Source organism: Schistocerca nitens, chromosome 2 (genome assembly GCF_023898315.1).
Source record: "Schistocerca nitens isolate TAMUIC-IGC-003100 chromosome 2, iqSchNite1.1, whole genome shotgun sequence".
In the NCBI taxonomy this organism is placed as follows: Eukaryota; Metazoa; Arthropoda; class Insecta; order Orthoptera; family Acrididae; genus Schistocerca; species Schistocerca nitens.
The window spans coordinates 1126062850-1126078038 of record NC_064615.1 but is presented as its reverse complement, the minus strand read 5'-3'; positions in this window follow the sequence as shown (position 1 = coordinate 1126078038).

Genomic DNA, 15189 nt, shown 5'->3' with positions numbered 1-15189 from the left:
GAGGGAGCGAGGCATGCAGTAAAGGAGGAATAATGCATCGGAAAAGAGATACTCGGAACCCCAAAGAAAATCCTATCGTTTCCGTAGAAACGTATATCGATTTAGAAGGACAATGCAGGGAATCCTGAGTATTTCATATGGACGCAAATTGTGTGTTAATACGTCAATGTGAGGGAGCGAGGGATGCAGTAAAGGAGGAATAATGCATCGGAAAAGAGATACTCGGAACCCCAAAGAAAATCCTATCGTTTCCGTAGAAACGTAACTCGATTTAGAAGGACAATGCAGGGAATCCAGAGTATTTCATATGGACGCAAATTGTGTGTTCATTCGTCAATGTGAGGGAGCGAGGGATGCAGTAAAGGAGGAATAATGCATCGGAAAAGAGATACGCAGGACCCCAAAGAAAATCCTATCGTTTCCGTAGAAACGTATCTCGATTTAGAAGGACAATGCAGGGAATCCAGAGTATTTCATATGGACGCAAATTGTGTGTTAATTCCTCAATGTGAGGGAGCGTGGGATGCAGTAAAGGAGGAATAATGCATCGGAAAAGAGATACTCGGAACCCCAAAGAAAATCCCCTCGTTTCCGTAGAAACGTATCTCCATTTTGAAGGACAATGCAGGGAATCCAGAGTATTTCATATGGACCCAAATTGTGTGTTAATTCGTCAATGTGAGGGAGCGAGGGATGCAGTGAAGGAGGAATAATGCATCGGAAAAGAGATACTCGGAACCCCAAAGAAAATCCTATCGTTTCCGTAGAAACGTATCTCGATTTAGAAGGACAATGCAGGGAATCCAGAGTATTTCATATGGACGCAAATTGTGTGTTAATTCGTCAATGTGAGGGAGCGAGGGATGCAGTAAAGGAGGAATAATGCATCGGAAAAGAGATACTCGGAACCCCAAAGAAAATCCTATCGTTTCCGTAGAAACGTATCTCGATTTAGAAGGACAATGCAGGGAATCCAGAGTACTTCATATGGACGCAAATTGTGTGTCAATTCGTCAATGTGAGGGAGCGAGGGATGCAGTAAAGGAGGAATAATGCATCGGAAAAGAGATACTCGGAACCCCAAAGAAAATCCTATCGTTTCCGTAGAAACGTATCTCGATTTAGAAGGACAAAGCAGGGAATCCTGACTATTTCATATGGTCGCAAATTGTGTGTTAATTCGTCAATGTGAGGGAGCGAGGGATGCAGTACAGGGGGAATAATGCATCGGAAAAGAGATACTCGGAACCCCAATGAAAATCCTATCGTTTCCGTAGAAACGTATCTCGATTTAGAAGGACAATGCAGGGAATCCAGAGTAATTCATATGGACGCAAATTGTGTGTTGATTCGTCAATGTGAGGGAGCGAGGGATGCAGTAAAGGAGGAATAATGCATCGGAAAAGAGATACTCGACTCCCAAAAGAAAATCCTCTCGTTTCCGTAGAAACGTATCTCGTTTTAGAAAGATAACGCAGGGAACCCAGAGTATTTCATATGGACGCAAATTGTGTGTTAATTCGGCAATGTGAGGGAGCGAGGGATGCAGTAAAGGAGGAATAATGCATCGGAAAAGAGATACTCGGAACCCCAAAGAAAATCCTATCGTTTCCGTAGAAACGTATCTCGATTTAGAAGGACAATGCAGGGAATCCAGAGTATTTCATATGGACACAAATTGTGTGTTAATTCGTCAATGTGAGGGAGCGAGGAATGCAGTAAAGGAGGAATAATGCATCGGAAAAGAGATACTCTTAACCCCAAAGAAAATCCTGTCTTATCCGTAGAAACGTATCTCGATTTAGAAGGACAATGCAGGGAATCCAGAGTATTTCATAGGGACGCAAATTGTGTGTTAATTCGTCAATGTGAGGGAGCGAGGGATGCAGTAAAGGAGTAATAATGCATCGGAAAAGAGATACTCGGAACCCGAAAGAAAATCCTATCATTTCCATAGAAACGTATCTCGATTTTGAAGGACAATGCAGGGAATCCAGAGTATTTCATATGGACGCAAATTGTGTGTTAATTCGTCAATGTGAGGGAGCGAGGGATGCAGTAAAGGAGGAATAACGCATCGGAAAAGAGATACTCGGGACCCCAAAGAAAATCCTATCGTTTCCGTAGAAACGAATCCCGATTTAGAAGGACAATGCAGGGAATCCAGAGAATTTCATATGGACGCAAATTGTGTGTTAATTGGTCAATGTGAGGGAGCGAGGTATGCAGTAAAGGAGGAATAATGCATCAGAAAAGAGATACTCGGAACCCCAAAGAAAATCCTATCGTTTCCGTAGAAACATATCTCGATTTAGAAGGACAATGCAGGGAATCCAGAGTATTTCATATGGACGCAAATTTTGTGTTAATTCGTCAATGTGAGGGAGCGAGGGATGCAGTAAAGGAGGAATAATGCATCGGAAAAGAGATACTCGGAACCCCAAAGAAAATCCTATCGTTTCCGTAGAAACGAATCTTGATTTAGAAGGACAATGCAGGGAATCCAGAGTATTTCATATGGACGCAAATTGTGTGTTAATTCGTCAATGTGAGGGAGTGAGGGATGCAGTAAAGGAGGAATAATGCATCGGAAAAGAGATACTCGGAACCCCAAAGAAAATCCTATCGTTTCCGTAGAAACGTATCTCGATTTAGAAGGACAATGCAGGGAATCCAGAGTATTTCATATGGACGAAAATTGTGTGTTAATTCGTCAATGTGAGGGACCGAGGGATGCAGTAAAGGAGGAATAATGCATCGGAAAAGAGATACTCGAATCCCAAAAGAAAATCCTATCGTTTCCGTAGAAATGTATCTCGATTTACAAGGACAATGCAGGGAATCCAGAGTATTTCATATGGACGCAAATTGTGTGTTAATTCGTCAATGTGAGGGAGCGAGGGATGCAGTAAAGGAGGAATAATGCATCGGAAAAGAGATACTCGACTCCCAAAAGAAAATCCTCTCGTTTCCGTAGAAACGTATCTCGTTTTAGAAAGATAACGCAGGGAACCCAGAGTATTTCATATGGACGTAAATTGTGTGTTAATTCGGCAATGTGAGGGAGCGAGGGATGCAGTAAAGGAGGAATAATGTTGTCGGAAAAGAGATACTCGGAACCCCAAAGGAAATCCTATCGTTTCCGTAGAAACGTATCTCGATTTAGAAGGACAATGCAGGGAATCCAGAGTATTTCATATGGACACAAATTGTGTGTTAATTCGTCAATGTGAGGGAGCGAGGAATGCAGTAAAGGAGGAATAATGCATCGGAAAAGAGATACTCTTAACCCCAAAGAAAATCCTATCTTATCCGTAGAAACGTATCTCTATTTAGAAGGACAATGCAGGGAATCCAGAGTATTTCATATGGATGCAAATTGTGTGTTAATTCGTCAATGTGAGGGAGCGAGGGATGCAGTAAAGGAGTAATAATGCATCGGAAAAGAGATACTCGGAACCCGAAAGAAAATCCTATCATTTCCATAGAAACGTATCTCGATTTAGAAGGACAATGCAGGGAATCCAGAGTATTTCATATGGACGCAAATTGTGTGTTAATTCGTCAATGTGAGGGAGCGAGGGATGCAGTAAAGGAGGAATAATGCATCGGAAAAGAGATACTCGGGACCCCAAAGAAAATCCTATCGTTTCCGTAGAAACGAATCCCGATTTAGAAGGACAATGCAGGGAATCCAGAGAATTTCATATGGACGCAAATTGTTTGTTAATTGGTCAATGTGAGGGAGCGAGGTATGCAGTAAAGGAGGAATAATGCATCAGAAAAGAGATACTCGGAACCCCAAAGAAAATCCTATCGTTTCCGTAGAAACATATCTCGATTTAGAAGGACAATGCAGGGAATCCAGAGTATTTCATATGGACGCAAATTTTGTGTTAATTCGTCAATGTGAGGGAGCGAGGGATGCAGTAAAGGAGGAATAATGCATCGGAAAAGAGATACTCGGAACCCCAAAGAAAATCCTATCGTTTCCGTAGAAACGAATCTTGATTTAGAAGGACAATGCAGGGAATCCAGAGTATTTCATATGGATGCAAATTGTGTGTTAATTCGTCAATGTGAGGGAGTGAGGGATGCAGTAAAGGAGGAATAATGCATCGGAAAAGAGATACTGGGAACCCCAAAGAAAATCCTATCGTTTCCGTAGAAATGTATCTCGATTTAGAAGGACAATGCAGGGAATCCAGAGTATTTCATATGGACGCAAATTGTGTGTTAATTCGTCAATGTGAGGGACCGAGGGATGCAGTAAAGGAGGAATAATGCATCGGAAAAGAGATACTCGAATCCCAAAAGAAAATCCTATCGTTTCCGTAGAAATGTATCTCGATTTACAAGGACAATGCAGGGAATCCAGAGTATTTCATATGGACGCAAATTGTGTGTTAATTCGTCAATGTGAGGGAGCGAGGGATGCAGTAAAGGAGGAATAATGCATCGGAAAAGAGATACACGGAACCCCAAGGAAAATCCTACCGTTTCCGTAGAAACGTATCTCGATTTGGAAGGCCAATGCAGGGAATCCAGAGTATTTCATGTAGACGCAAATTGTGCGTTAATTCTTCCATGTGAGGGAGCGAGGGATGCAGTAAAGGAGGAATAATGCATCGGAAAAGAGATACTCGGAACCCCAAAGAAAATCCTATTGTTTCCGTAGAAACGTATCTCGATTTAGAAGGACAATGCAGGGAATCCAGAGTATTTCATATGGACACAAATTGTGTGTTAATTCGTCAATGTGAGGGAGCGAGGAATGCAGTAAAGGAGGAATAATGCATCGGAAAAGAGATACTCTTAACCCCAAAGAAAATCCTATCTTATCCGTAGAAACGTATCTCGATTTAGAAGGACAATGCAGGGAATCCAGAGTATTTCATATGGACGCAAATTGTGTGTTAATTCGTCAATGTGAGGGAGCGAGGGATGCAGTAAAGGAGGAATAATGCATCGGAAAAGAGATACTCGGGACCCCAAAGAAAATCCTATCGTTTCCGTAGAAACGAATCCCGATTTAGAAGGACAATGCAGGGAATCCAGAGAATTTCATATGGACGCAAATTGTGTGTTAATTGGTCAATGTGAGGGAGCGAGGTATGCAGTAAAGGAGGAATAATGCATCAGAAAAGAGATACTCGGAACCCCAAAGAAAATCCTATCGTTTCCGTAGAAACATATCTCGATTTAGAAGGACAATGCAGGGAATCCAGAGTATTTCATATGGACGCAAATTTTGTGTTAATTCGTCAATGTGAGGGAGCGAGGGATGCAGTAAAGGAGGAATAATGCATCGGAAAAGAGATACTCGGAACCCCAAAGAAAATCCTATCGTTTCCGTAGAAACGAATATTGATTTAGAAGGACAATGCAGGGAATCCAGTGTATTTCATATGGACGCAAATTGTGTGTTAATTCGTCAATGTGAGGGAGTGAGGGATGCAGTAAAGGAGGAATAATGCATCGGAAAAGAGATACTCGGAACCCCAAAGAAAATCCTATCGTTTCCGTAGAAACGTATCTCGATTTAGAAGGACAATGCAGGGAATTCAGAGTATTTCATATGGTCGCAAATTGTGTGTTAATTCGTCAATGTGAGGGACCGAGGGATGCAGTAAAGGAGGAATAATGCATCGGAAAAGAGATACTCGAATCCCAAAAGAAAATCCTATCGTTTCCGTAGAAATGTATCTCGATTCACAAGGACAATGCAGGGAATCCAGAGTATTTCATGTGGACGCAAATTGTGTGTTAATTCGTCAATGTGAGGGAGCGAGGGATGCAGTAAAGGAGGAATAATGCATCGGAAAAGAGATACTCGGAACCCCAAGGAAAATCCTATCGTTTCCATAGAAACGTATCTCGATTTGGAAGGCCAATGCAGGGAATCCAGAGTATTTCATATAGACGCAAATTGTGCGTTAATTCTTCCATGTGAGGGAGCGAGGGATGCAGTAAAGGAGGAATAATGCATCGGAAAAGAGATACTCGGAACCCCAAAGAAAATCCTATTGTTTCCGTAGAAACGTATCTCGATTTAGAAGGACAATGCAGGGAATCCAGAGTATTTCATATGGACACAAATTGTGTGTTAATTCGTCAATGTGAGGGAGCGAGGAATGCAGTAAAGGAGGAATAATGCATCGGAGAAGAGATACTCTTAACCCCAAAGAAAATCCTATCTTATCCGTAGAAACGTATCTCGATTTAGAAGGACAATGCAGGGAATCCAGAGTATTTCATATGGACGCAAATTGTGTGTTAATTCGTCAATGTGAGGGAGCGAGGGATGCAGTAAAGGAGTAATAATGCATCGGAAAAGAGATACTCGGAACCCCAATGAAAATCCTATCGTTTCCGTAGAAACGTATCTCGATTTAGAAGGACAATGCAGGGAATCCAGAGTAATTCATATGGACGCAAATTGTGTGTTGATTCGTCAATGTGAGGGAGCGAGGGATGCAGTAAAGGAGGAATAATGCATCGGAAAAGAGATACTCGACTCCCAAAAGAAAATCCTCTCGTTTCCGTAGAAACGTATCTCGTTTTAGAAAGATAACGCAGGGAACCCAGAGTATTTCATATGGACGCAAATTGTGTGTTAATTCGGCAATGTGAGGGAGCGAGGGATGCAGTAAAGGAGGAATAATGCATCGGAAAAGAAATACTCGGAACCCCAAAGAAAATCCTATCGTATCCGTAGAAACGTATCTCGATTTAGAAGGACAATGCAGGGAATCCAGAGTATTTCATATGGACACAAATTGTGTGTTAATTCGTCAATGTGAGGGAGCGAGGAATGCAGTAAAGGAGGAATAATGCATCGGAAAAGAGATACTCTTAACCCCAAAGAAAATCCTATCTTATCCGTAGAAACGTATCTCGATTTAGAAGGACAATGCAGGGAATCCAGAGTATTTCATATGGACGCAAATTGTGTGTTAATTCGTCAATGTGAGGGAGCGAGGGATGCAGTAAAGGAGTAATAATGCATCGGAAGAGAGATACTCGGAACCCGAAAGAAAATCCTATCATTTCCATAGAAACGTATCTCGATTTAGAAGGACAATGCAGGGAATCCAGAGTATTTCATATGGACGCAAATTGTGTGTTAATTCGTCAATGTGAGGGAGCGAGGGATGCAGTAAAGGAGGAATAATGCATCGGAAAAGAGATACTCGGGACCCCAAAGAAAATCCTATCGTTTCCGTAGAAACGAATCCCGATTTAGAAGGACAATGCAAGGAATCCAGAGAATTTCATATGGACGCAAATTGTGTGTTAATTGGTCAATGTGAGGGAGCGAGGTTTGCAGTAAAGGAGGAATAATGCATCAGAAAAGAGATACTCGGAACCCCAAAGAAAATCCTATCGTTTCCGTAGAAACATATCTCGATTTAGAAGGACAATGCAGGGAATCCAGAGTATTTCATATAGACGCAAATTTTTTGTTAATTCGTCAATGTGAGGGAGCGAGGGATACAGTAAAGGAGGAATAATGCATCGGAAAAGAGATACTCGGAACCCCAAAGAAAATCCTATCGTTTCCGTAGAAACGAATCTTGATTTAGAAGGACAATGCAGGGAATCCAGAGTATTTCATATCGACGCAAATTGTGTGTTAATTCGTCAATGTGAGGGAGTGAGGGATGCAGTAAAGGAGGAATAATGCATCGGAAAAGAGATACTCGGAACCCCAAAGAAAATCCTATCGTTTCCGTAGAAACGTATCTCGAGTTAGAAGGACAATGCAGGGAATCCAGAGTATTTCATATGGACGCAAATTGTGTGTTAATTCGTCAATGTGAGGGACCGAGGGATGCAGTAAAGGAGGAATAATGCATCGGAAAAGAGATACTCGAATCCCAAAAGAAAATCCTATCGTTTCCGTAGAAATGTATCTCGATTTACAAGGACAATGCAGGGAATCCAGAGTATTTCATATGGACGCAAATTGTGTGTTAATTCGTCAATGTGAGGGAGCGAGGGATGCAGTAAAGGAGGAATAATGCATCGGAAAAGAGATACTCGACTCCCAAAAGAAAATCCTCTCGTTTCCGTAGAAACGTATCTCGTTTTAGAAAGATAACGCAGGGAACCCAGAGTATTTCATATGGACGTACATTGTGTGTTAATTCGGCAATGTGAGGGAGCGAGGGATGCAGTAAAGGAGGAATAATGCATCGGAAAAGAGATACTCGGAACCCCAAAGAAAATCCTATCGTTTCCGTAGAAACGTATCTCGATTTAGAAGGACAATGCAGGGAATCCAGAGTATTTCATATGGACACAAATTTTGTGTTAATTCGTCAATGTGAGGGAGCGAGGAATCCAGTAAAGGAGGAATAATGCATCGGAAAAGAGATACTCTTAACCCCAAAGAAAATCCTATCTTATCCGTAGAAACGTATCTCGATTTAGAAGGACAATGCAGGGAATCCAGAGAATTTCATATGGACGCAAATTGTGTGCTAATTCGTTAATGTGAGGGAGCGAGGGATGCAGTAAAGGAGTAATAATGCATCGGAAAAGAGATACTCGGAACCCGAAAGAAAATCCTATCATTTCCATAGAAACGTATCTCGATTTAGAAGGACAATGCAGGGAATCCAGAGTATTTCATATGGACGCAAATTGTGTGTTAATTCGTCAATGTGAGGGAGCGAGGGATGCAGTAAAGGAGGAATAATGCATCGGAAAAGAGATACTCGGGACCCCAAAGAAAATCCTATCGTTTCCGTAGAAACGAATCCCGATTTAGAAGGACAATGCAGGGAATCCAGAGAATTTCATATGGACGCAAATTGTGTGTTAATTGGTCAATGTGAGGGAGCGAGGTATGCAGTAAAGGAGGAATAATGCATCAGAAAAGAGATACTCGGAACCCCAAAGAAAATCCTATCGTTTCCGTAGAAACATATCTCGATTTAGAAGGACAATGCAGGGAATCCAGAGTATTTCATATGGACGCAAATTTTGTGTTAATTCGTCAATGTGAGGGAGCGAGGGATGAAGTAAAGGAGGAATAATGCATCGGAAAAGAGATACTCGGAACCCCAAAGAAAATCCTATCGTTTCCGTAGAAACGAATCTTGATTTAGAAGGACAATGCAGGGAATCCAGAGTATTTCATATGGACGCAAATTGTGTGTTAATTCGTCAATGTGAGGGAGTGAGGGATGCAGTAAAGGAGGAATAATGCATCGGAAAAGAGATACTCGGAACCCCAAAGAAAATCCTATCGTTTCCGTAGAAACGTATCTCGATTTAGAAGGACAATGCAGGGAATCCAGAGTATTTCATATGGACGCAAATTGTGTGTTAATTCGTCAATGTGGGGGACCGAGGGATGCAGTAAAGGAGGAATAATGCATCGGAAAAGAGATACTCGAATCCCAAAAGAAAATCCTATCGTTTCCGTAGAAATGTATCTCGATTTACAAGGACAAAGCAGGGAATCCAGAGTATTTCATATGGACGCAAATTGTGTGTTAATTCGTCAATGTGAGGGAGCGTGGGATGCAGTAAAGGAGGAATAATGCATCGGAAAAGAGATACTCGGGACCCCAAAGAAAATCCTATCGTTTCCGTAGAAACGAATCCCGATTTAGAAGGACAATGCAGGGAATCCAGAGAATTTCATAAGGACGCAAATTGTGTGTTAATTGGTCAATGTGAGGGAGCGAGGTATGCAGTAAAGGAGGAATAATGCATCAGAAAAGAGATACTCGGAACCCCAAAGAAAATCCTATCGTTTCCGTAGAAACATATCTCGATTTAGAAGGACAATGCAGGGAATCCAGAGTATTTCATATGGACGCAAATTTTGTGTTAATTCGTCAATGTGAGGGAGCGAGGGATGCAGTAAAGGAGGAATAATGCATCGGAAAAGAGATACTCGGAACCCCAAAGAAAATCCTATCGTTTCCGTAGAAACGAATATTGATTTAGAAGGACAATGCAGGGAATCCAGAGTATTTCATATGGACGCAAATTGTGTGTTAATTCGTCAATGTGAGGGAGTGAGGGATGCAGTAAAGGAGGAATAATGCATCGGAAAAGAGATACTCGGAACCCCAAAGAAAATCCTATCGTTTCCGTAGAAACGTATCTCGATTTAGAAGGACAATGCAGGGAATTCAGAGTATTTCATATGGACGCAAATTGTGTGTTAATTCGTCAATGTGAGGGACCGAGGGATGCAGTAAAGGAGGAATAATGCATCGGAAAAGAGATACTCGAATCCCAAAAGAAAATCCTATCGTTTCCGTAGAAATGTATCTCGATTTACAAGGACAATGCAGGGAATCCAGAGTATTTCATGTGGACGCAAATTGTGTGTTAATTCGTCAATGTGAGGGAGCGAGGGATGCAGTAAAGGAGGAATAATGCATCGGAAAAGAGATACTCGGAACCCCAAGGAAAATCCTATCGTTTCCATAGAAACGTATCTCGATTTGGAAGGCCAATGCAGGGAATCCAGAGTATTTCATATAGACGCAAATTGTGCGTTAATTCTTCCATGTGAGGGAGCGAGGGATGCAGTAAAGGAGGAATAATGCATCGGAAAAGAGATACTCGGAACCCCAAAGAAAATCCTATTGTTTCCGTAGAAACGTATCTCGATTTAGAAGGACAATGCAGGGAATCCAGAGTATTTCATATGGACACAAATTGTGTGTTAATTCGTCAATGTGAGGGAGCGAGGAATGCAGTAAAGGAGGAATAATGCATCGGAGAAGAGATACTCTTAACCCCAAAGAAAATCCTATCTTATCCGTAGAAACGTATCTCGATTTAGAAGGACAATGCAGGGAATCCAGAGTATTTCATATGGACGCAAATTGTGTGTTAATTCGTCAATGTGAGGGAGCGAGGGATGCAGTAAAGGAGTAATAATGCATCGGAAAAGAGATACTCGGAACCCCAATGAAAATCCTATCGTTTCCGTAGAAACGTATCTCGATTTAGAAGGACAATGCAGGGAATCCAGAGTAATTCATATGGACGCAAATTGTGTGTTGATTCGTCAATGTGAGGGAGCGAGGGATGCAGTAAAGGAGGAATAATGCATCGGAAAAGAGATACTCGACTCCCAAAAGAAAATCCTCTCGTTTCCGTAGAAACGTATCTCGTTTTAGAAAGATAACGCAGGGAACCCAGAGTATTTCATATGGACGCAAATTGTGTGTTAATTCGGCAATGTGAGGGAGCGAGGGATGCAGTAAAGGAGGAATAATGCATCGGAAAAGAAATACTCGGAACCCCAAAGAAAATCCTATCGTTTCCGTAGAAACGTATCTCGATTTAGAAGGACAATGCAGGGAATCCAGAGTATTTCATATGGACACAAATTGTGTGTTAATTCGTCAATGTGAGGGAGCGAGGAATGCAGTAAAGGAGGAATAATGCATCGGAAAAGAGATACTCTTAACCCCAAAGAAAATCCTATCTTATCCGTAGAAACGTATCTCGATTTAGAAGGACAATGCAGGGAATCCAGAGTATTTCATATGGACGCAAATTGTGTGTTAATTCGTCAATGTGAGGGAGCGAGGGATGCAGTAAAGGAGTAATAATGCATCGGAAAAGAGATACTCGGAACCCCAATGAAAATCCTATCGTTTCCGTAGAAACGTATCTCGATTTAGAAGGACAATGCAGGGAATCCAGAGTAATTCATATGGACGCAAATTGTGTGTTGATTCGTCAATGTGAGGGAGCGAGGGATGCAGTAAAGGAGGAATAATGCATCGGAAAAGAGATACTCGACTCCCAAAAGAAAATCCTCTCGTTTCCGTAGAAACGTATCTCGTTTTAGAAAGATAACGCAGGGAACCCAGAGTATTTCATATGGACGCAAATTGTGTGTTAATTCGGCAATGTGAGGGAGCGAGGGATGCAGTAAAGGAGGAATAATGCATCGGAAAAGAAATACTCGGAACCCCAAAGAAAATCCTATCGTTTCCGTAGAAACGTATCTCGATTTAGAAGGACAATGCAGGGAATCCAGAGTATTTCATATGGACACAAATTGTGTGTTAATTCGTCAATGTGAGGGAGCGAGGAATGCAGTAAAGGAGGAATAATGCATCGGAAAAGAGATACTCTTAACCCCAAAGAAAATCCTATCTTATCCGTAGAAACGTATCTCGATTTAGAAGGACAATGCAGGGAATCCAGAGTATTTCATATGGACGCAAATTGTGTGTTAATTCGTCAATGTGAGGGAGCGAGGGATGCAGTAAAGGAGTAATAATGCATCGGAAAAGAGATACTCGGAACCCGAAAGAAAATCCTATCATTTCCATAGAAACGTATCTCGATTTAGAAGGACAATGCAGGGAATCCAGAGTATTTCATATGGACGCAAATTGTGTGTTAATTCGTCAATGTGAGGGAGCGAGGGATGCAGTAAAGGAGGAATAATGCATCGGAAAAGAGATACTCGGGACCCCAAAGAAAATCCTATCGTTTCCGTAGAAACGAATCCCGATTTAGAAGGACAATGCAAGGAATCCAGAGAATTTCATATGGACGCAAATTGTGTGTTAATTGGTCAATGTGAGGGAGCGAGGTATGCAGTAAAGGAGGAATAATGCATCAGAAAAGAGATACTCGGAACCCCAAAGAAAATCCTATCGTTTCCGTAGAAACATATCTCGATTTAGAAGGACAATGCAGGGAATCCAGAGTATTTCATATAGACGCAAATTTTTTGTTAATTCGTCAATGTGAGGGAGCGAGGGATACAGTAAAGGAGGAATAATGCATCGGAAAAGAGATACTCGGAACCCCAAAGAAAATCCTATCGTTTCCGTAGAAACGAATCTTGATTTAGAAGGACAATGCAGGGAATCCAGAGTATTTCATATCGACGCAAATTGTGTGTTAATTCGTCAATGTGAGGGACCGAGGGATGCAGTAAAGGAGGAATAATGCATCGGAAAAGAGATACTCGAATCCCAAAAGAAAATCCTATCGTTTCCGTAGAAATGTATCTCGATTTACAAGGACAATGCAGGGAATCCAGAGTATTTCATATGGACGCAAATTGTGTGTTAATTCGTCAATGTGAGGGAGCGAGGGATGCAGTAAAGGAGGAATAATGCATCGGAAAAGAGATACTCGACTCCCAAAAGAAAATCCTCTCGTTTCCGTAGAAACGTATCTCGTTTTAGAAAGATAACGCAGGGAACCCAGAGTATTTCATATGGACGTACATTGTGTGTTAATTCGGCAATGTGAGGGAGCGAGGGATGCAGTAAAGGAGGAATAATGCATCGGAAAAGAGATACTCGGAACCCCAAAGAAAATCCTATCGTTTCCGTAGAAACGTATCTCGATTTAGAAGGACAATGCAGGGAATCCAGAGTATTTCATATGGACACAAATTTTGTGTTAATTCGTCAATGTGAGGGAGCGAGGAATGCAGTAAAGGAGGAATAATGCATCGGAAAAGAGATACTCTTAACCCCAAAGAAAATCCTATCTTATCCGTAGAAACGTATCTCGATTTAGAAGGACAATGCAGGGAATCCAGAGAATTTCATATGGACGCAAATTGTGTGCTAATTCGTCAATGTGAGGGAGCGAGGGATGCAGTAAAGGAGTAATAATGCATCGGAAAAGAGATACTCGGAACCCGAAAGAAAATCCTATCATTTCCATAGAAACGTATCTCGATTTAGAAGGACAATGCAGGGAATCCAGAGTATTTCATATGGACGCAAATTGTGTGTTAATTCGTCAATGTGAGGGAGCGAGGGATGCAGTAAAGGAGGAATAATGCATCGGAAAAGAGATACTCGGGACCCCAAAGAAAATCCTATCGTTTCCGTAGAAACGAATCCCGATTTAGAAGGACAATGCAGGGAATCCAGAGAATTTCATATGGACGCAAATTGTGTGTTAATTGGTCAATGTGAGGGAGCGAGGTATGCAGTAAAGGAGGAATAATGCATCAGAAAAGAGATACTCGGAACCCCAAAGAAAATCCTATCGTTTCCGTAGAAACATATCTCGATTTAGAAGGACAATGCAGGGAATCCAGAGTATTTCATATGGACGCAAATTTTGTGTTAATTCGTCAATGTGAGGGAGCGAGGGATGAAGTAAAGGAGGAATAATGCATCGGAAAAGAGATACTCGGAACCCCAAAGAAAATCCTATCGTTTCCGTAGAAACGAATCTTGATTTAGAAGGACAATGCAGGGAATCCAGAGTATTTCATATGGACGCAAATTGTGTGTTAATTCGTCAATGTGAGGGAGTGAGGGATGCAGTAAAGGAGGAATAATGCATCGGAAAAGAGATACTCGGAACCCCAAAGAAAATCCTATCGTTTCCGTAGAAACGTATCTCGATTTAGAAGGACAATGCAGGGAATCCAGAGTATTTCATATGGACGCAAATTGTGTGTTAATTCGTCAATGTGGGGGACCGAGGGATGCAGTAAAGGAGGAATAATGCATCGGAAAAGAGATACTCGAATCCCAAAAGAAAATCCTATCGTTTCCGTAGAAATGTATCTCGATTTACAAGGACAAAGCAGGGAATCCAGAGTATTTCATATGGACGCAAATTGTGTGTTAATTCGTCAATGTGAGGGAGCGTGGGATGCAGTAAAGGAGGAATAATGCATCGGAAAAGAGATACTCGGAACCCCAAGGAAAATCCTACCGTTTCCGTAGAAACGTATCTCGATTTGGAAGGCCAATGCAGGGAATCCAGAGTAATTCATATAGACGCAAATTGTGCGTTAATTCTTCCATGTGAGGGAGCGAGGGATGCAGTAAAGGAGGAATAATGCATCGGAAAAGAGATACTCGGAATCCCAAAGAAAATCCTATTGTTTCCGTAGAAACGTATCTCGATTTAGAAGGACAATGCAGGGAATCCAGAGTATTTCATATGGACACAAATTGTGTGTTAATTCGACAATGTGAGGGAGCGAGGAATGCAGTAAAGGAGGAATAATGCATCGGAAAAGAGATACTCTTAACCCCAAAGAAAATCCTATCTTATCCGTAGAAACGTATCTCGATTTAGAAGGACAATGCAGGGAATCCAGAGTATATCATATGGACGCAAATTGTGTGTTAATTCGTCAATGTGAGGGAGCGAGGGATGCAGTAAAGGAGTAATAATGCATCGGAAAAGAGATACTCGGAA